At 26.7% G+C, this 21,319-nt stretch overlaps 1 pseudogene across 1 annotated transcript; it reads left to right on the forward strand.

The window, feature by feature from the left end:
• The first annotated feature begins 1,082 nt into the window (after window positions 1-1,082).
• Window positions 1,083-21,261, forward strand: LOC145834313 (multidrug resistance-associated protein 1-like; annotated as a pseudogene). Its single transcript, XR_014369783.1, has 33 exons — window positions 1,083-1,173; window positions 1,430-1,570; window positions 1,752-1,868; window positions 2,428-2,543; window positions 3,456-3,623; window positions 4,210-4,383; window positions 4,591-4,765; window positions 5,833-6,087; window positions 6,502-6,603; window positions 6,878-6,979; window positions 7,195-7,341; window positions 8,014-8,189; window positions 9,537-9,663; window positions 10,201-10,377; window positions 10,563-10,631; window positions 11,147-11,245; window positions 11,699-11,882; window positions 12,343-12,409; window positions 12,472-12,571; window positions 13,110-13,230; window positions 13,844-13,936; window positions 15,186-15,336; window positions 15,650-15,809; window positions 16,065-16,155; window positions 16,322-16,430; window positions 16,777-16,903; window positions 17,095-17,196; window positions 17,602-17,742; window positions 18,108-18,266; window positions 19,640-19,806; window positions 20,110-20,224; window positions 20,571-20,650; window positions 20,949-21,261. The product of XR_014369783.1 is annotated as a multidrug resistance-associated protein 1-like (transcript).
• The last annotated feature ends 58 nt before the right edge of the window (window positions 21,262-21,319 follow it).

Here is a 21,319-nt window from a genome sequence, read left to right on the forward strand (position 1 = left end):
ATCTTATAGTTTTAATTAATGATAAAACATACTATGTAGTCTTATTTACATTAGTCTTTTTAAAATGTATTTAAACAATCATTGCTTTGAAACTGTTTTTTTACTGATGCAAAAATAAATATTATAATGTATCTAAATTTTATTGTACTTGTAGTTCTGTAACTTCTTTATTTAAAAATTAGCAAAGTTTTTGTCTATTGCACGTTTTATAGAAAAATTCTGTACACATTTTACTTTTTTTTTTAATTTATTTTAGAGTTTGAATAACTTAACTAGTTTTTTTATGCAAAAAAAGCACATTAGAAATAAAAACAGTTGAAAAAAAGTAGAGATATTGTTGTATTATAATGCCTGCAACAACTTCTTACTGTTTAGAAGATAAAAGCTTGTAATAGTACAAAGTTTTTATTTTACTAAAATGAACATTAATCAATTCATTTAGTTTTGTTTAGTTTATAGTTTATGCTGGCAAAGAAAAGGAACATGTACTTTAAACATCATTATTTTAATTTCAAGAAAAAATCTTAGGTTATTGTGATTTATGTAATTCAATCTCTATTAAATATGTTGAAATTTTTTTTTTGTTTTAGAACCTAACAGAATTTCTGAACTCGGCAACTCCCCATTTTAGTGATTGTTTTCAACAAGTAGTATTCCAATTAGTTCCATGTTTCATCCACTGGATATTTGCTTTACCCGTCTACTTGAAACGAAAGAAGTCTGCTCATGCTGAAATATTTCCCTCTAGACTTTTTAAACTGAGAATGGTTTGTTTGATTTGTTTGAATAAACAATTTGAATATAATTAATAAGTTACAACTTGTTTTTTAAACTAACTATTATTTATAGTACTTTAAAGTGAGTTTAGAAAAAGGAATGATAATCAATGTCTTTAGGTTAATTAAGGTATTATTCTATAGCTGGTTTAATGATACTTTCAGGTTTAAAACCATGAATTCTAACAATTTTAAGTTATTTATGAACAAATATTAACATGATGAAGTATAATGTTAGTAAATAGATATAAAGATATGGTTTTTTTAACAGCTCGTAACAATACTTTTGAAAATGTTGTGTGTAGTAGATGTCTGTTATGCAACTTACGAGTATATAAAAGGTGAAAATCCACCTTTAGCACACATCTTTTCACCAGGTTTGGTTGGATTTACCATGGTTAGAATTTTTTTGTTTTTCAAAATAATAAAACAAAACTTTTAATATATTACTTTTCTTATATTTAATTTATTTAGTTTATTAAAACGTTACTAACTACCTTAAGTTTATAAATTATATTACAGTACTATAAATAAAACATACCTATCGGCAAAAATAAATTTACTTAGTTTACATTTTAAAATAACTTGTATGAAAGTAGTGTTCTTAACTTTTTTTGCAAGTTTTTTTACTTGAAATTTTAGCAATTTTTTAGGTCCATGTTATACTTTCATTGAAGTATGACAGAAGAAAAGGAATTAAAACTTCAGGGCATCTCAGTGTTTTGTGGGCCTTATGCTTAATATTTTGGGGAATTATTTTCTTTGAGAAATTTCAAGTCATGTTTGGAAGTGATGTTAGTATAATAATAACTAGCAATAAGTTTATAAACTTTATTAAAAAATGTATAATGAACAGAAATAAAATTAAGAAAGGAATTAAAAAGAATTATTTAAATATAAATTTTTTAAGGTTTATTTGTTTTTTAGTTAGTTATCATTTTAAGCAACATATGTCTTTAAATGCTTTTTTTTCAGAAAGTCTCAAGTGGAGATTTTGTGAGGAGCATAATATTTATCATCAAATATTTTTGTGCACTTTCCCATTTTGTCATGTCTTTTGCTGTTGATGGACCAAGATCTGGTCTAAGTAAAGTATGTTTAGTTTAATTAGACAATAACTAGGTACACAGATGATTAAGCTATTTACACAGTATAAGATTTATTTTTATGATATGAATTATTAAATTTTTTTGTTTTGTTGTATAGTTTAGCAGTTAGATTTTTTTCATTTATATAAACACATTTAGATTTTTGGATTTATCAGTAACTTAGAAAAAAAGAATTATTGACAACTGGCCCCAAATAAGTTTTTGATAATTTAAAAATAGAAGCTAAAGTTCTTCTAGTTTTAATTAATCCACACTAGTAACATACCAATTAGATTAAAAAAAAAAAAAAATTTCGATTTTAATATTTAGGCTATAAAGTAACATAAATGTTGCTCCTCAATTTTGCATTATTTGTAACTAAGATTAAAAAAATAAGTAAACATTTTAATTAACACAAGATGCAATGCTTTAACTTAATAGTTCGCTAACTTTGATTTTTTTCTATAAGTGTTGCGACTACATAATGTTTTCTAGGAAAGTTAAATGGAAACAATTATTTTATTTCATTAATCTAAAACTCGTTTAAAATCACACATTTGTAGGACAAATATTTAAAAGAAGACGAAACAAATGGATACCTTTCACGGTCTGGAGCGAAATTGTGCCCAGAAAAATCCTCATCTTTCTACTCCAGAGCTACGTTTCATTGGTTTACTAGGTATAATTTATCTCTATGATATAAAAACAAGTACTTGAGAGTAGCTATGGTTTAAAGAAAATAAAAAATCCGTTTTAAATTTCAAAAACAAAACAATTGTAACGATAATATTTTAAATTGTAAATACGAACTTTAATAAAACTTTCATAGAGTTTTAGTTTTTAGTTATTTAAAAGTAAATTTTAGTTTTGTTTTTAAAACTGAGTCTTTTTTTTAGTGTTTTTGAAGCCATAACTAGTATTATTTGAAATATTGCAAGTTGTCCAATTCTTTACTAAAAAAGGCATACTACCAACTTACCTTTTATTCTAGTATTTGAGAATTATTATTATATATTTTTGGATTTAGTTTTTTTTTTCTCTTAAAGCTTATTGAAACGGCTCAAGTAAAATTGTTTCCATTTGTCTTACTTTTCTTAAAACATTTTTGAATGTTGTTTCTAATGTAAATTTAAATAACAAGCTACAAAAATAACTTCTTTTTTTCATAATAGTATCATTATTTTATTGTCATTTTACAGATACTTACTTGAAATAAAATAAGTTACATATTTTAAACACTTTAATTCTGTACAATATTAAAAAATTAAAATTCATGAATACAAGATATTTTCAACAAATGTATAATTACATATTTTTAAAATGAGTCTGTAAATGTACAAATTTAACAGCATAAGCTATATTTTGTATAATTTTATAAATATAAAACAGTTTTCAATAACTTTTAGTACATATTTGTATAATATTTACTTCAAGCATAGTTATTTAGAATTTTTTCCAATGCTTAAATATCTAAAATCCCATTATATAAATTAAAAAAAATTGTCTCTTATTACCATTTTTTGGTATTTTTGCTGGTTGAAAGACTTACAGTCTGTATTTTAAAATATTACTTTGAACACACAAACTGCAGAATGGTATACAAGGGATACAAGCAGCCAATAGTTGAAGATGATCTGTGGCTTCTCAACGACACTGAAAAGTCCGCAAGGTCTGCCAGACACTTCATGAAGAACTGGAACGCCGAACGAAGGCTGTGCAAGTTTGTTGGAGTTTTTATTCGTGTTTTGTGTTTGTACTTGTGTTTAGCTTTAGTACACTTGCTGAATGATAATCTTAGAAAATGTATTGAGACACGTAAAAAAAACAATAAATTATCTTAATTGAGTTTTTAAATTTTACAAAAAGTTGTTTAAGTATTACTAGTATTTGATAAAACAATATATTTTCCTGAAATAAAGATGCAATCCTGAAAGTAATAGCGAAGAAAGCCCCATAAAGTCTCCGGAAGCTACAGATGTTTTAATACAAGATCCTAGTAACAGTTTGTTTGTTGTAGAACTAAATTTTTATGTATCTTGTTTTAATTATATATAAAGATTCAATAAAATATTTGATATTTTATGTTTGAATAGATTAATTCTCAAAATTATTTTAGAGCGATGTCATTTTACTTTTGTATGGTTTATTCTTTTTCTTGTAAACTGAATTTTTTTAACAAAAAAAAACAATACCAATAAAACGTTTTAGTTTCACTTTAACTTAATGAAATTTAAACTTTTTTCACACAATTATTCTCAAGTCTTTAAAAAAAGAAAACTAAATCAAGATTTTATCTCATTAAAAAGTTTTCATATAAATACCAAAGATAATTTTTGTAAAAAAAGTGTTGGACCCCCTATGGCCTTAACAATAAAATAATTATGTAAAGGAACAAACAATGAGAAAGAAGCATCTCTATTTCGGGCACTCAGAAACACTTTTGGTCCTGTTTTTATTTCCAGCGTTTTTCTTAAGATTTTGAACGACGCCTTGCAGTTTATCAGTCCTCAGTTATTGAGGTATTTTTTTTAAATTTATCATTACTTTCAAATTGTTGATTGATTTTTGTCATCCCGAAATATATGAAAATAAATGGTATTTTAGTTATTAAATTTCATTTAAAGTTTTGTATAAGTTCAAACAATAACTAGTATAGTTAAAAATCTATTCAGTAATATTAAACTTTCTTTTTATGTTTTAAATCTTTAAATGAACCAAAAAAACAGTCTTCTGATCGGTTTCAACGAAGGGAAATCACCCATATGGCAGGGATACGTGCTATCGGTCATGATGCTTGTAGTGGCTTTCGTGCAGAGCGTTGTGATAAACCAGTACTTTCACATTTGCTTCTTGACTGGCATGAGGCTGCGATCGGCCATCATCAGTGCTGTTTACAGGAAGGTTAATATTATGTAGGATAGTAAAGTTTACAGTTTGTTTATCTTTAGTACTGTAGAAGGGTTTCCCTTTTTTTTTCAAATGGCCCCCTTTAAAGTAATTTTAAAAGCTATTGCCCCCTTCGGTAAGATTTCTATAAAACTACCATTAAAAACGCATAAGACATTTTTTTGTTGTTCATCATCAACTCCAGAATATCTAGTTAAGTTTCAAAGTATGACCTCATGGCCCTTTTACTGCTCATAGCTTCCTAAACTTCTTTAATGGACCCCAAAAGATTCACTTGGCCCACTTTGGGAAACCCTGTACTATACCTTTATAAAAAAGCTGAACAAACAAGTTCGTTATCAGTTTTGATTAGAGTTTTCCAAAAAAAGCAAAATCACCCTTTTTTAGACAAAATAGTAATGTACAACGAAATTATCATAAAAAATCAATGGTTTTTAAAAGTGGGCGGTATTGTACCCTTAGCTTTAGATATATTGGTTTAAATAAATTGTATGAGTATTGTAATCTTCAAATAATTCTAGCTTTTTTGTTATAAATATTATATAGTTTTATAATGAACTCATAATTTAAATTTCCAATACTAAGGATAGTTTTTATTTTTACGTTGCTGTTCAAATGGTTTAGACTTTACTTTTAAACATTTCAGTTGTAGTTTAAACATTTTTATAAATGCATTTATCATCACCATCCAGCTACTAATTCTAATTTTATAGTTTTCAAACGTTTGTATTCCTAGTTTTACTCTCATTTTAAACACTGTTTCCTTAATTCTTTTTTTTCATGCTAAAGTCTAGTTTTTATCCTTCATTTATTATTACCATACTTATGGCGTCTTCATTAAAACAATGTTAGTTTTTAAATCTCAACTTTTGTATTAAAAAAAAATAATACAAAAACTCTGGCACTGTTATTATTGAAATCATCGAATTAAATTGTGTTTATATCTTACCTTATTGCAGTAAGAAAAAAAAATCAAACAGTTTTTTGATATCGTTGAGCAGGTTATACAAGTTGTTTATTTAGTAATCAAAACCCCACTAATTTTTGACACCGCCACTCAGGCACTGGTGTTGTCCAACTCGTCGCGCAAGGAGTCCACCGCGGGCGAAATAGTCAACCTGATGTCCGTGGACGCGCAACGCCTCCAGGACCTCCTGCCCTACCTCAACACGCTGTGGTCCGGTCCCTTCCAGATCGTCGTCGCGTTGGTGTTTCTCCACAACGAATTGGGAAACTCGGTGTTCGCGGGCCTGGCCGTCATGGTGACGCTGATACCCATAAACGGGGTCATCGCCAAGAAGGCTTACAAGTCGCAGGTGGGTTAGAAATTTAAAAAGTGTAGTTTGTGTTGGAAAAAAAATTGCTATCTGATGACAATGTTATTACCTAAAAAAATCGAAGTTTCTATTTAAAGAATCTAGAAAAGTAGAGCTTGTTTTGTATAGAAAGTTACTTGAAATCGTCTTTAAAATTTAGAAATTTTTTAAATCTTCGAATAAATTCTAATTAGAAAATTTTAGGTAATGAAATTATCTTTTCTTTAATGGTTGATTTTTTTAAATAATATTTAGTTAGAAACTAATGCAGTTCAATTATATTTATACCAACAGCCTGGTTCTAATAATAAGTACCTAGTTTTTAATTTTAATTTTTGTAGATTTTTTTTTACAATTTATAATCATGTTAAAATCTATAAAAGTTATCTTAAGTGAAAATTTAAAAATAAACAGACATGCCAAATGAAGCATAAAGACGAGCGAATAAAAATGATGAATGAAATACTCAATGGTATTAAGTTGCTTAAAATGTATGCGTGGGAAATGTCCTTTATGGTAATTTTTTATTTATAATTTCGTAGAAGTTTTTTAAATGGTTGGATATTTAAAAAAAGTTAAATCGTTTTTGAATTTAAAATGAAAGTTTTAAATGAGTGTTTGAACAAAAAATTTTTCAGTTTAATGTATTTAATCAAAAAAATTTCTTCAGATTTAATATAAATTCACAATTGAGCTTTTCCCTTAAAACTGTCAAAACTTGATTGACTTATAAATATTACATAAAATTGTCTTAATCAAAAAGTCATAAAAAGTTTAATAAAAATCATAGGAAAAGGTGAACGTGATAAGAGGTAAGGAAACAAAGAAGTTGAAATCAGCCTCATACTTGATGTCCGTGGCGGGACTGACCTGGGGTCTAGCGCCTTTTCTTGTTAGCAGCTTGAAATAAGACGACTGTATTAAAATTAGTCCAAAAAGTTTTATGTTTTAGATTGTCTGCTAAGTCTAATTAGAAAATATTAAGTTGTTTATAAAACGAAGCAGAACAATGTACACATGAAACAAAGACTTTACTGTCTTTAAATAAGCGATAAACAGTACACCTACCTCAATAAAACAGCAAACGTTCATATAAATTTCAAACAGGTGAGTCTAGTAACATTCGCGGTTTACGTGCTGTCGGACGAGTCGCACGTGTTGGACGCGAAGAAGGCTTTCGTGTCGCTCGCCCTGTTCGAACTTCTCAGGTTTCCCATCATTATGATTCCCATGATGATCTCGTCTATCATCGATGTGAGTTATTTTTTGTTGACTGTCGTAGAACAGTTCAATAAAAGTGATGGTACATTAGATTGAAACAGATAGGTAGATGTTGAACCATCCATTGAGTTTTTTTTTCAACGATGGTTTTTACTTTCCTGGCTGTAATGATTTTTCTTTAATTTTTGAGGCAGTAGCATTCATTAAATTGATTAATAAAGCATGGATAGAATGCAGAGTGAACAAACAAAAACTTTCATTTAAATTATGATTCGTTTTTGATTTTTTTGCGAATAATAATTAATTTTCAGATTATTAACTGTTTTACTTGAAAAATATACTAATTTGTTAGTTTTTTTTTGAACTACTAACTTAAAGTTTTTTAGTAGTATTATCTGCAAAAGTTTGTGACTCAGTGGATATTTTTTAAACCAAAATCTGGTATATCCCTAAAGAAAATTCATTATACTTGAACTTTAGTTTTAACAACGATAAACTTAATTTCATTAAAATAAAAACTGATTGTGTGAGTATGTTTTATGACTTTAAATTTTTATCTAGTTAACTTTTCGTACAGGAATGACTCGAAAATATTTTAAAGCTTTCATTGCAGTTATACTAATGTAGATGTTTTTTTTTTAGTAAATTATATTCTTTAATAATATAAAACACATCTACTTAGTTACAATAATATATATTTTTTAGGCAAAAGTGAGTTTAACAAGATTACAAAAATTCCTTTGTCAAAGCGAATTGAACCCGAGAAACGTCGAAAGAACAACCAATGAAAGTTCAGTATTCACATTTGAAGACAAAAACGTCATTTCTGTTGATAATGGGAAATTTTCATGGGACAAAAACGATGCTGCTGTATTGAATGAGTTTGTCGATGTTTTAATTGCCTTATCAATAGTTGATAGCTTTTCATATGCCAAATGCAATCTCAAAAAAACTACATATTTTATAATAAAAGTTTTACAAGACCACACTTTGGTAAAGCTATGCAATTTAGTATATTTATAAATGGTTTTTAGTTTAGTGAAAAAGTTAGTAAAAAAGTTACTAGTTTTAATGATTATAAGCAAACTTTAGTACGACTAATAATATTTTTGTTTAAATTACCTCATTAAAAGTGTATAGTTGTGCAGCTGTTCACAGTAAACTAAAAAGCTTTATTTAAAAAAATTAAACCGTAGTATTAATTTGATGAAAGAGATATTAAGAAATGTATTTAAGCAAAATTTATAATAAAATTAATTATTTATTTTTAGTAAATCTTGCAAAAACTTTAATAAAAAGAAATGTTGACATTAATTAATGTCGTTTAATTTAATTCAAACTCAACTGAATCATGTTTTTACTAGTCTACCATATTCCTTATAGTTTGTATAACATTTATTTAAAATATTTTTAATGTCTTTATAGAAGTTTCGATATACAACTTACAAAATTTGAAATTTTTTATTAATACTGCAATAAATATTCAAAACATATAAGAATGTAAAGTATTTCTTCTTTTATAATTATGGCGCCAAAGCTGCTTAAGTTCTAAGATAAAATTTGAGATGAGGAATGACTTGACAAAACAGCATAAAAATTCAATATATAGTAGTTTTTATGATATTATAAGTTTTTTATTCTTGCAGTTGGATTAAAATTTGTTTTTCTGTTCCTTTGTCAATAATGCACTTTCAAAATAAAAAAACTTTTAAAATAACCTACATGTAAGCTTTTAATGTAGGTTATACCCAATGTGTACTTAAAATGAAAGTTTTACTACTTTATGGCTTTTTAATTTTTCCCTTATATTTTAAACATAGAACCTTGAAAATAAAACAGTTTTTCTGTTTATGTTTTTAAACTGTGTATATTACTCAAAACCAACATAGCTCTTATTGATGTTTCAAAAGTATTTAAGTTGAAGCTGTATTAATACTGTCACGTTTTAACTTTTGACACTTGTATTCAAATGATTTGATATTGATATTGACTTCTTATTAAATTAATCAATGATTTTAATATTGTGGTTTTAAAACGTTAGTTTGTGTATATATTTCTTTTTCAAACAACATTTAAAAAAATAAAGTTCAAAACTTTTTGTATGAAAGTATTGGATAGAAAAAGAAAACATATCCTTTAAGTGTTTCTACTAGCCCTACTTTGATAAAGCTTTTAGATATTACTTAATTTTCAAACCGTTATACCACAGTATCAACTAATTTAAACAGCATCAACATGCACATCAAGGAAGGGGAGTTAGTGGCAATAGTGGGGCAAGTGGGCTGCGGGAAATCTTCGCTCGTACAAGCCCTACTTGGCGACATGGAAAAAATTCAAGGAACTGTCAAAGTTAAGGTAAATTATTGAATCTTTAAAATAAATGCTTTAAATGCAGTTACTTTTAGTCTTACAGTTTTTCTATTACTGTTTTTAATTCAAATTATACAATAAAGGCAAATTTTTATTACTTTTAGCGTTTATAGTTTTAGTAATATAAGTGAAACTTCACAATGTTAAACAAGCTTTTCTTATTAAAAACAATGTATTTTTAAATTTTTGTTCTATATTTAAAAGTTTTAGGTAATTAAAATGAAAAGCTTTTTTATTACTGTATAAAAAAAGTTTATTAGCTGTTATTACGAGTTTAAACTTAGAAAAAAAATTGCTTGCTAAATATAATCAACTGTAAAAAGTTTTTAAAAAGCTAAATTTTTATTAACTTTTTTTAAATTATAAAATATTGTTGTAATCTTGGAATTGAAATTTTTGGTTTAAAGGTAACTTATTTTATACAAAAAGCTAAAAAAAACTTGTAACTCGTGTTTTAAAAATACAAAATATAACTAACTCAAATTTAATATTCCGAGATAATTAACTGCAAATGTATTCAAGGGAACATGCGCGTATGTGCCTCAACAAGCGTGGATACAGAACATGACGGTGAGAGACAACATTCTGTTCAGCAAGCAGTTCAGTTGCGTCTTGTACGAACAAGCAGTCACCAGCTGCCAACTGAAACAAGATTTCAAAATGCTGCAGAACGGCGACCTCACTGAGATTGGAGAAAGGGTTTGTTTGAAAATTTGAACTGTTACTACCAACATGTTTAGTAAAATATTATTAAAGTGAGGTTTTTGAATGGCTTTCAACAGTTTTTTATTTGAAGACAGTTTTTTCAGATAGTTTGTAAATTGTTTTCATAAAAAATCACCGCGTCAAAGTTTTGTTTTTATAGCAAATTTCTCACTTTGCAGGGCATTAACTTGTCAGGCGGGCAAAAGCAGCGAATCTCAATTGCAAGAGCTGTTTACCAATATCGCGATGTTAGTTTTAATAAAATACTATATCTTTAATTTTGAAATGTAAGTTTTAAACTGTAATCACCCTAGCGAAACTAACATCTATACATTTTAATCGAAAAGTTTTAAAGCTAAAAAAAAATATTTTATGTCTAGTTTTTGATATAGTATAAGCTAGTTTTCTAAAAATTTAATTGGAACACCGTCTTACTGCAGTAATTATTTAAAGATAAACTACAAAACATAAGCTAATAGAAGTTTTCAGTTGAAGAAGGAACAAATTTAAAATAAGACTGAAAAGTTTAAAGCTTAGTCGAACTTCATACAAAATATCAATATTTGAAAAAAAAAATGAACTTAATATATTAATGCTGACTAAAATAGACTTAGTTTGAGTTTGAAGTAAATTTAAGAACATATACACTTGTTTAGACTCAAATTTATAGTTGCTTTTGCTTTTTATTTATCTAAAACAATAAATAATAACTTTAAACTTAAATCAAATAGAAATAAATAATTTCAATTTGTAATTTTTACAGATATACTTGTTTGATGACCCGCTGAGCGCGGTGGATGCTCATGTTGGTAAAAATATTTTTGATCAAGTTATTGGTCCTAATGGTGCTCTTAAAAATAAGGTTTGCAAGTATATATTTAATTGTTATTTGCAATAATTAATTACATTTCTAATTCATATTCAAGTTCTTTTGTTCAATATTTAAATACTCAAACAATTGAAGTATGTATGAACTCATGAAACTAACTTTTTAAGAAAAGTACTTTTAAAAAAGAGGAGTCTTTAATAGTTATGAGTTTTTATTTTTGACTTTAAGTTTGTTAAGCTGAAAAGCACAGTAAAATAAATTTATATGTACTTTTTTGAAAAAAAAAAAAACTTTACTTTACAAAAAGATACTACCCGAATATCAGTTAGTTTAATTAGAACAGTATAATAAAATCATTAAATTAAAAATTTTTATTTAAAGTTCTTTTATTAAACAAGGTTAACTGTAATTAGCATAAGTTGACTAACAAATTTTTAATAACAACATACTTGTTACACAATACAACTAGCATGTTTTAACCAACAGACCAGGTTGTTAGTAACGCACGGTGTCTCCTTCTTACCTTCGGTTGATCGGATAATTGTGATGGTCGATGGTCGGATAACCGAAGTCGGAAGCTATCAGCAGTTGATTGAAAATAACGGACATTTTGGCGAGTTTCTGAACACTTACAATGAATCCAAAGAAGACTCGAGTAATGACGAAACAGGTTAGAAACTGAATAAAGTATAATTTGTTTTTTAGATTATAATATTTAACTGCACATGTTTAAGTTGGTTTCAAAAAATAAATTATCCGTTTGTACTAAAATAAAACTTTTTATCTATTTGTTGCTTGTAGAAAACGGTTGGATGATCATCAAGCAAAAATAATTAGCTAAACTAAAAAGTATCTAGAGCTTTTTGACATATTTTTTCAAGTTTAATAAGTTTTATATCGAATTTATTTTAACTAGTTTAAATATAGGTTACTCTTGTTTTATTTTTAGAAAAAATTTTATTTGATAAAAACAATTAAGTATAGTTTATAGTTTAAGTTAAAACAACCTATCACCTCATTTGATTTTTACATAATTTTTTAAGGCAAAATTTATTTTAATGTAACTTAATTTTATAAACTGATAATCAAACACCAATTTCAACATGTATTTATTTATTTTACGCTGTTAGATACAGAAGAAGTAATAAAAAGAACACGGCCTTCTCAGTCATCATTTAAAAATCGTCGCAGAATGAGGTTAGCGGTTTATTGTGAATAAAAAGTATTCTAAATTTTATTCTAACACTAAACTTTTGCAGTCGAAAAGAGTCAGTGAGTAAGTTTTGTGAGCAAATGAGCCGAGAAGATAAAAAGCCAGCAGACAAACTGATGACCGCAGAAAACATGGAGACTGGAAGTGTTTGTTTATTTTGTATTTTTTTGATGTGCTTTGTAAACGTTTGATATAGTCCTAGAACAACTTGGTTTTATCAAAATGATATGTAAATTTTTTTTAAGTTTTATATAAATTTAAAATAGCTATATAAGTTTATATAGCGTTAGATTTTTTAGTTTAAAAACATTAAGTTATGCGTGAAAAAAACAACTTAACATTAAAATAAAAAATAATTAAAAATCTCAACAAAAATAGCCTGATTTATACTAATTATTTTTTTAATTTTTATTGATTCAGTTTAAACATTTTCAAACTTACAAAACTTATTTCAAAAAAGTCCTTTACTCCTTTACTAACTTGTTCATACAGACCTCTTTAACTTAGTAAGGTATAGGATTTAGATAATTTGTATCAATAAAACTATTAAGCTTGAATTAACGTTATAATAAATTTTATACAAAATAGTTTCAAAACTATCACCAGTTTTGATTGGATTTCTGTTTACACTTAGTTTGCTTTACATGTAAAAACTTTACAATGATTTTTAACCTCTTTTCACAGATAAAATTCGGAGATGTTCTCTTGTATTTAAAAGCCTTGGGAGGACCTTTCTTCGTTATTTTTCTAATAAATCTCACTCTTCAGAATGCTGCTAGTATTGGTAGCGGCTTGTGGCTGTCAGGTTCACTACTTTTCATTTACTGTTTTGTAGTTTGATATTATTTTTTTGTTTAAAAATATACCACATTACTAAGTTTGGTGAAACGTTTTTGCTAGTTTTATAACCGTTTAAACTACAACAGCATATTATATTGAAAGGTTTTTTTTTTGACCAATTTATTTTAATTAACTTCGTTGAAAAACCATGAATCTCTCTATTAGAAAATTTCAAGTTTTAATATTTTATAAAAACTAAATAAAAATAAAATCCTTTTACTTTTAAGTTTGTTTTAATGTCAAGAGTTTAATTATAACTAAAGATCTTTAAAAGTGTAAGACATTGATTTGTAACGGAATTCTTTGAAGTAAAATATTTGTATTTATCTACTTAAGTCCAATCTGTGAACTCTAGCTGTTACAATCAACCCAAAAAGTACTCAATAAATTTTTATTTTAAACTACAATATAAATTTGTGTAGTAAGTGAAATTATAAGAATACCTATTTTTCCTCGTTATTTTACCTGGTATCAAAATTTTTTCATTCATTTCAAAGGATTTTTAAGATGTTTTGCTGTTACTAAACAAAAAAATTTTGAATTTCAGCAAATTTAAACATTCAAAAAATACCTAACAGCTTGGTCAAATGACCCAGTGGACCCGGTAACAGGAACTCAAAACTCAACCATGTACAGATTAGAAGTATACGGGCTGTTCGGTCTTGGTCAAGGTTGTTGTTTTAAATATTCAAATACCAAGATCGTCGTGTTTTATGCACTGAAATGAAAGTTTTTTTCATTTTAAAAGTGTAAACTTTTTATGTTGTTGATGGTTAATTAACAGAAAACAGGTAGAATTAAGTTTACTAAGTTTATTTTAATTGACCAAAAGACACACTATTTCTCGTATTTGCATTTATAATTTTTTATTTAAAAATTTATTAGTTTAAGGATTTTAACAAGTACTTTATATATTTCATTTAAAGCTTTACACAAATGTAGTTTAAATACAAAAATTTTAAGTTTTTTTTATCCATTACTAATAAATGATTTAGCACTCGTTTACAACAGGATATATTCAAATTGTTCCAGTATTTTTTGTCTTGCACTTCATTAAATAACAATGGCGGGCGGTTACCTCGTATATTGATCGATGTTTTTTAATATTTACTCTAAAATATATTTCTATTCATACATACCGAGTGATAACAAATATCACCTTTTTTGTTTGACCCATTAATAAAAAGTTTTGAATTTAAGAAAATAATTCAAAGCTTTTTATTGGAATTTGTAATTTTTCAAAGTAAATGAAATGAAAATCGATTTTGAATTTACTATAAACTTATGTTTAGTTTCAGTTGCTGTTAGGTCAAATATTTATCATATTTGACTGTAGATTTTAACTTGGAACTGACTAAAACCTTTTGTGTTTTGTTTAGCTAATGAAAAGTTGCTTAATAGTACACAAAATAACTGATACTTGATACTTATGCATTTAAAAAATTTCGTGGCTTTTATATGAAACAAATAACCTTAAACTTCAGTTAACAATAGTTTTATAATACATAAGTTTTAAAGGTTTACTACTATTTTAAACTGTATTTAAATCTGTATACCTCAAAGAAGCAATATTTTTGAATCTTTTTTTTTTGTAAGTAGTTTAAATTTTATCAAAAATTTACACAGTATAGTTGATTATTTAACAAAAGTCTTAAAATACGTTGTAAATATCGTTAAATTTTTGACAAGCTGATGTCATTTTAAGTAAAATAGTTGTAAAGGTAAAGGTTTCTTTGTAATTAAAATAAGTTTGTCTATAAAAAAATTATCAATTTCTTTTATTGTTAATTATATGCTGGAAAAATGTAAATACAAACACTATTAAGCTTATGTGAAAATTTTAAATAAATAAAGTTTATATAAAAATATATTTTTTATGAAGTACAGTGTAATTTAAAACCAAAATTTGTTTTATTACAGCGGTATTCTTGTTCATCGGTTCAATTTTACTGACATGGAGCTCCGTAAGAGCCGCAGTGAAGATCCACAACAAAATGCTGGTGAAAATAATCCGGTCTCCAATGAGCTTCTTCGACACGACTCCTCTTGGAAGGATCATCAACAGATTCAGGTTCTAGCATTTTTTATGTTTAATATTGTTTTACTGACTTTATTATTTTAGATATGTTTTTCGTTTTCACAATTTTAACGAGTAAATACACTAATAAGCGGCATGAGATATTTACTATATATATATAGTATTATCTTAATAATTAGGTAATTAAATAGTTTAAAATAAAGCGCGAAAAAATGTTAAGTAATAAACTCATTAAAAACTTTAGTTTTTATTAATTTTGGCTCCTATAAAGTGTAGCTCTGTGTAAATTTAATTCTTTTATCAGTTATTTTCAAACACTGTTTTTATTACCATTCTCTACAAACAGTAAGGATGTATACCTGATAGACGAAGTCATTCCGTCAAACCTCAAATCGTTTTTGTCAACCGTGTTCAGTGTTTTGTCAACGATATTTGTAATCAGCTATTCGTTTCCAATATTTCTTGCTGCTATCGTTCCCATACTTGTTGTATACTACGCTGTACAAGTAGATGCCTTGTTTATTTAAAAATAAAAATTTGTAAAATTTTACTTTCAAAAATTAACTTATTTAACTTTATCAAATGATCAATTTTTTCAAACCTTTTAGTCTATAATACTGTTTGATTTATATAGTTTTAATCGTTATAAAACATATTTTCTAATTAAATCAAATCCTTTGAAAAAACGTTATCATTATAGTAAGTATAGATTAAATATACCTAAAGTACTTCTCAAAACTGGTATTTTTGATAACACACAGAGAATATTCGTGAAAACTTCACGGCAACTGAAGAGGTTGGAATCGGTGAGAAGGTCTCCAATTTACTCCCACTTCAGCGAATCATTGAACGGTTTGCTGCTTTGAATTGTTTAAAAGTTTTTGTATATTTTTCAAAATGCTTTTATTCACCATTCAAAAATTATTTTTTAGCTGAAAAATACCTTGCCGGCACTAGTTTGCCCACCCCTGATTAGATATTTAACAGTCGTTTTATTAACAGTATTTTTATTTGTTAGGAGCATCCAGCATCAGAGCCTACAATTTGCAGAATGATTTTATCAGGGAAAGCGAAAAGAAAGTTGATTACAACCAAGCTGCTTATTATCCCAACATTGTTTCAAACAGGTAAGTTAATGTAAAACTTTATAACAAAAATAAACTATTTTTATCTTATCAAAATGTTCTACAAATTAAATCAAAACGATATGCAAATATATTTTTTTGTAACTTTTATGTATAACTTGTTTGATTACAACAGTTTGTACTGTCTGAATTGTTACCAAACTTTATGTGTTATATAAAATAACATAACTATAGTAAATATTACAATAGTAATACCTTTCACTGTTTTCATATTTTTAATATATGTCATCATTCAACTCATACACAATCTTTAACTTTTTCGAATCAAAATTCTTCAAGAATTCTTTTAAACAAAAACTAATTAAAGAAAAATTAAAACCTAATACAGATGGTTGGAATTGCGGGTTACAGTCATTGGAAGCCTCATTGTTTTTTTCACCGCAGTTTTTGCCGTGATTCAGAGAGGCAACATTGACAGTGGCCTGGTTGGTCTGTCCATTAGTTACGCGATAAGGGTTAGTTTGTACACTGATGTTTTTTTCAATTTGAAAGTTAGCATGTATATAACAAACTCAAAATTTTTGACCACATCACTAAAAAGATAGTTAAAAAGTTAGTAGCACAACTTGGCGATCAAACAACGTTTTTATTTAGCTTCTTCACACGACTCTTTTACTATGTTGTTATACACTGATAGTTTTAACAGACAACGCAAATAATGAACTGGTTAGTAAGGCAGTCGAGTGAGTTAGAAACAAACATTGTTGCTGTTGAAAGAGTGGAGGAGTATTCCAACATTGAACAAGAGGTTTAAATAAGTTCTTTAATAAAATGCTTGTAAAACAAAATTCTAATGTTAACTTAAATTGTTATATTAGTTATTATTTATCAAAGAAGTATTTTTAGTTAAAACATATCTGTTTTGTCGATTTTATATACTTTTAGTTTATTAACTATTCAAAAAATACAACTTGTTTCAAATATTTTGTGTTAACACCAGAGCTTAAAGACTTAAAACAAATTCGTTAGAATGTTTTCTTTAGTTAGAAAATACTTTTTATGTGTTTGTCAAGGAAACATAAACTAAACTTTTTACACTATTAAAACTATTTATTATTATAATACAGCAAATATTTAAAATAAAATAATTCAACTCTTTCTTATTTGGAGTACTTGAACAACTTGTATAAAAATCAACATTAATAATTGAAAGGCGCCACTTGCTGGAGGTAATGTTGATGAAAACTGGCCACAAGACGGAGCAATTGAGTACAGAAATTACAGCACCAGGTATAGAAAAGGACTTCCCTTGGTCGTGAAAGACATTTCAATTAATATAAAAGGCGGCGAAAAAGTTTGTTTATAACAATCAATAGGTTTTATTATTATTCTTTCTTCATAACGTTTTGAATCTCTAAAAGTATAATAAAAGCGTTTGAGTCTTCTAACTTTTTTTGTAAAATATGAAATAAAATAAAAGGAATTTTGAAATGCTGTACGTACTATGTTTTTTTAATTTAAGAGTTATAATTTATTTAATATAATTGTTTTATCTGTATTTTTATAAGACTAAGATGATAAGACATAACAAAAACTTATTTAGCTTTTCTGCTTTCTTAACATAATACCGAAATGAAAAATATATACGTTAAGATTTGATAATAACGTAAATATTTATTTTACCGAGCTGGATATCAAAGTTTGATACACATTATCCAGATAGGAGTGGTCGGTAGAACGGGTGCTGGTAAATCGTCCCTTACCTTAGCAATATTCCGAATAATCGAAGCATCGGACGGAGTGGTTTATATAGACGACATCGATACTTCGAACATCGGTCTTCACCGGCTCAGATCTAAAATTGCTATTATTCCTCAAGTGAGATTGTTTATATTTTTTTTGTTGAAACAAGTACAATTTTATTGGAGGTTTTTTATAAAAAAAAACATTATTTTAATAGACTAATGATAAAAAGTTTGTTGTATTGTGAAGTTTTAATAACTAACTTATAGTTTTTTTTATTATATGCTAAGTGTTTTTTGCTTATACATTCTACTAATAATTTTCTTTGGAAATTTATTAGTTGTAAATTTTCCACTTTGCAAGAGATTATTCATGACGCAATAAAAACATTTAATAAAGATCAAAATTTAGAAAATTTATGTAAGTGCTACTTTTTTGGTCGTAATTAATGTCTCTTTTGAAAGTATTTTCAATTTTTATAAGGTATTTCTGTTACTAAGTAAGTAAGTTCAATTTATGTTATCAAAAATAAAACAAAAAATACAGTTTTTTAACATAATGTTTTTTTATTAAAGAGATGGACCTTGGGGTGCATGCCAATTCAAATTCGGACAATTCAAATTCTTTTAAAAAAATTTGAAAGGACTATAACTAAAATAGTAATGTATATTTAGAAAATATATATACATTTAGGTCTTCTTAATATCTACAAGCCGTTTTTTTATTATTGAAAATTTCTAAAATATTTCTTGAAATATGGCTAAAATAAACTTAAAAATATAGTTATTTCTAGTAATTTTTAACTATCTTCAAAAGTATTTAAAATTTTGCAAAAAATAAAAAAATACCTGTAGATATTAATAAAACCTACAAACTATTTTTTTTATTTTTCTAAAATACCTTCCTTTTTGAGATACGGTCTCTTAAATAGTTTTTTTAAGAATTCGAACTATCGGAGTATGAATTGTCATGTAGCCATGAGCTTGTATGGAACTATACTACATATTTCTTCAGCAGTTTTTACATATGATTTTTAATTGTCTCTAAAAAAAGCTTTATACAAGACAGTTGTAAGCTTTTTACTGTATTTTTCATTCAACTTAAATTTTCAATTACAAGTCACGTAGTAAGTTCAAAATATTAAGTTTGTACAAATATTAATTTTATATTTAAAAGAAAACTTTGAGAAATTGTCAAACAAAAATACTTTAAGCTAAACTTCAGATAAACAGTCTTAACTTAATTAGTTTTCAAATATTGTAGTTTAAGTTAGCTAACAAATTTAAAGTTTAATCTATTTGAAATTTGTACCACGAAAAGCCATTAAAGTTTATTTCAAAATATAATTGTTCTAGAAAAACTTTGTCTATTAAATTTCAAAAAAAAAAATTAACATTAAAAAAAAAATAGCGCTTGTTATTTTAGCGGAACTGAACTTCTTTTATACTTTCATTTTAAACTTACATTAAAATGGATGATTAAAGAATTTTCACTTACAAACATCTCAGGACCCGATATTGTTTTCTGGCACGCTCCGAATGAACCTGGATCCGTTTGAGGTTTACACGGACGAGCAGCTGTGGACGGTGTTGGAACTTTCCCACCTGAAGGCGTTCGTGGCTGCGACTCAACACAAGCTGCTCCACGAAATATCTGAAGGAGGGGAAAATTTGAGGTGCGTTTGTTTATGTTAGATTTTTATATCTCTAACTTAATTAAAAATTTGAGTATTTCTTAACGTGGGCAGAAAAAAAAAAACGATTAGAACAATACGTAAAGTTTAGAATAAATTAGACGGTTGTGATAATTTTTCTAACTTTTCTTTTTATATCATGATTTTAAAAGTTTTACATTATAAGGTAAGCTTATAATGCAAACAATCTTTATTAAAATTTTCGTATGTAGAACATTCCAGCAAGAAAATTTTTCATGTATGTTTAACTGCTCACAATTATTAAATCTAACAAACTTACCTCAGTGTTGGTCAACGGCAGCTAGTGTGTCTTGCGAGAGCTTTGTTGAAGAAGAGCAAGATTCTTGTTTTGGATGAGGCAACCGCCGCGGTAGATCTCGAAACTGACTCGCTCATACAGGTATGAGTAAAAATAACTGCTACAAGTTGTATTAGAATTGACTTGACATTAAAAACTAAGTTGTTTATTGATTAAGGTTTTTATAACACTGATGTTCTTTATAAGTTTTATACTGTTATTTATACGCCCAAAAAATATTTTTGTTACTTTTCATATGTGTTATTATCAAATCCCAACTTTTTATGTTTCAAAAGATATATCTTTCACAATAGTTCAAGGTTTGATAGTTATGTTTTTTGATTAATTTATTAACAAAACAATATTCAATTCTTAGCTACTTTAATATTTTATTTTGTATACGTATTAAATAATTTTACTTTCTGTTTTTAATGAAAAAATTTTGCAGGAAACAATAAGAGAACAGTTTGGAAATTGTACAGTTTTCACAATTGCCCACCGGCTCAACACTATTATGGACAGTGACCGGTTTGTTTTTGAAAAATCCTATTGAAAATAACATGACTAAAATAATTTTTTAAATAAACTTGTTTTTACAAGTTTACATTAACAAAAACTAAAAAGTAAGCATAAATTACGAAAAAAAGGCTTTTTTAAAATACATCAACATTATTGATTAAAGTGACTGGATTGTTTTCGGACACCCACTATAAAAACATAAATATTACTAGTTTAATTCTTTCTATGCGTACTAAACAAGAAGATGAGAATACAGTCAAATAAAATATTATTTTGTGTTTTTAAATTAATTCAAACTAATTTTCAGAGTTGCAGTGTTGGACGCCGGTAAGTTAGTTCAGTTGGATTCACCCGAAAACCTCATCAATTTGAAGAAGGGAATTTTCTATGAAATGGCGAGAGACGCGAAACTTGTTGCTTGAATGATACACTTTAAAGTTTTTTATAATTTCATTTTAATATCATTTGTGTTGCTTTGAAATCAAAATATCGTTTTATTTACATCAGAATATGTTTTACGCATTTTTTTGTTTTTAATGTGCACATCTTTGTACAACTTCGCTTTTTGTAGGTCTTTTTTATTTTATTGCTTTTTCTACAAAGTTTGCACTTTTATAATACCTTACAACCAGAATACATTTTACACAATTTGTTAATAAGTGCACATACTTTTACAAC

This window comes from Thalia democratica, chromosome 4 (genome assembly GCF_965202585.1).
Source record: "Thalia democratica chromosome 4, ktThaDemo2.hap1.1, whole genome shotgun sequence".
Classification (NCBI taxonomy): Eukaryota; Metazoa; Chordata; class Thaliacea; order Salpida; family Salpidae; genus Thalia; species Thalia democratica.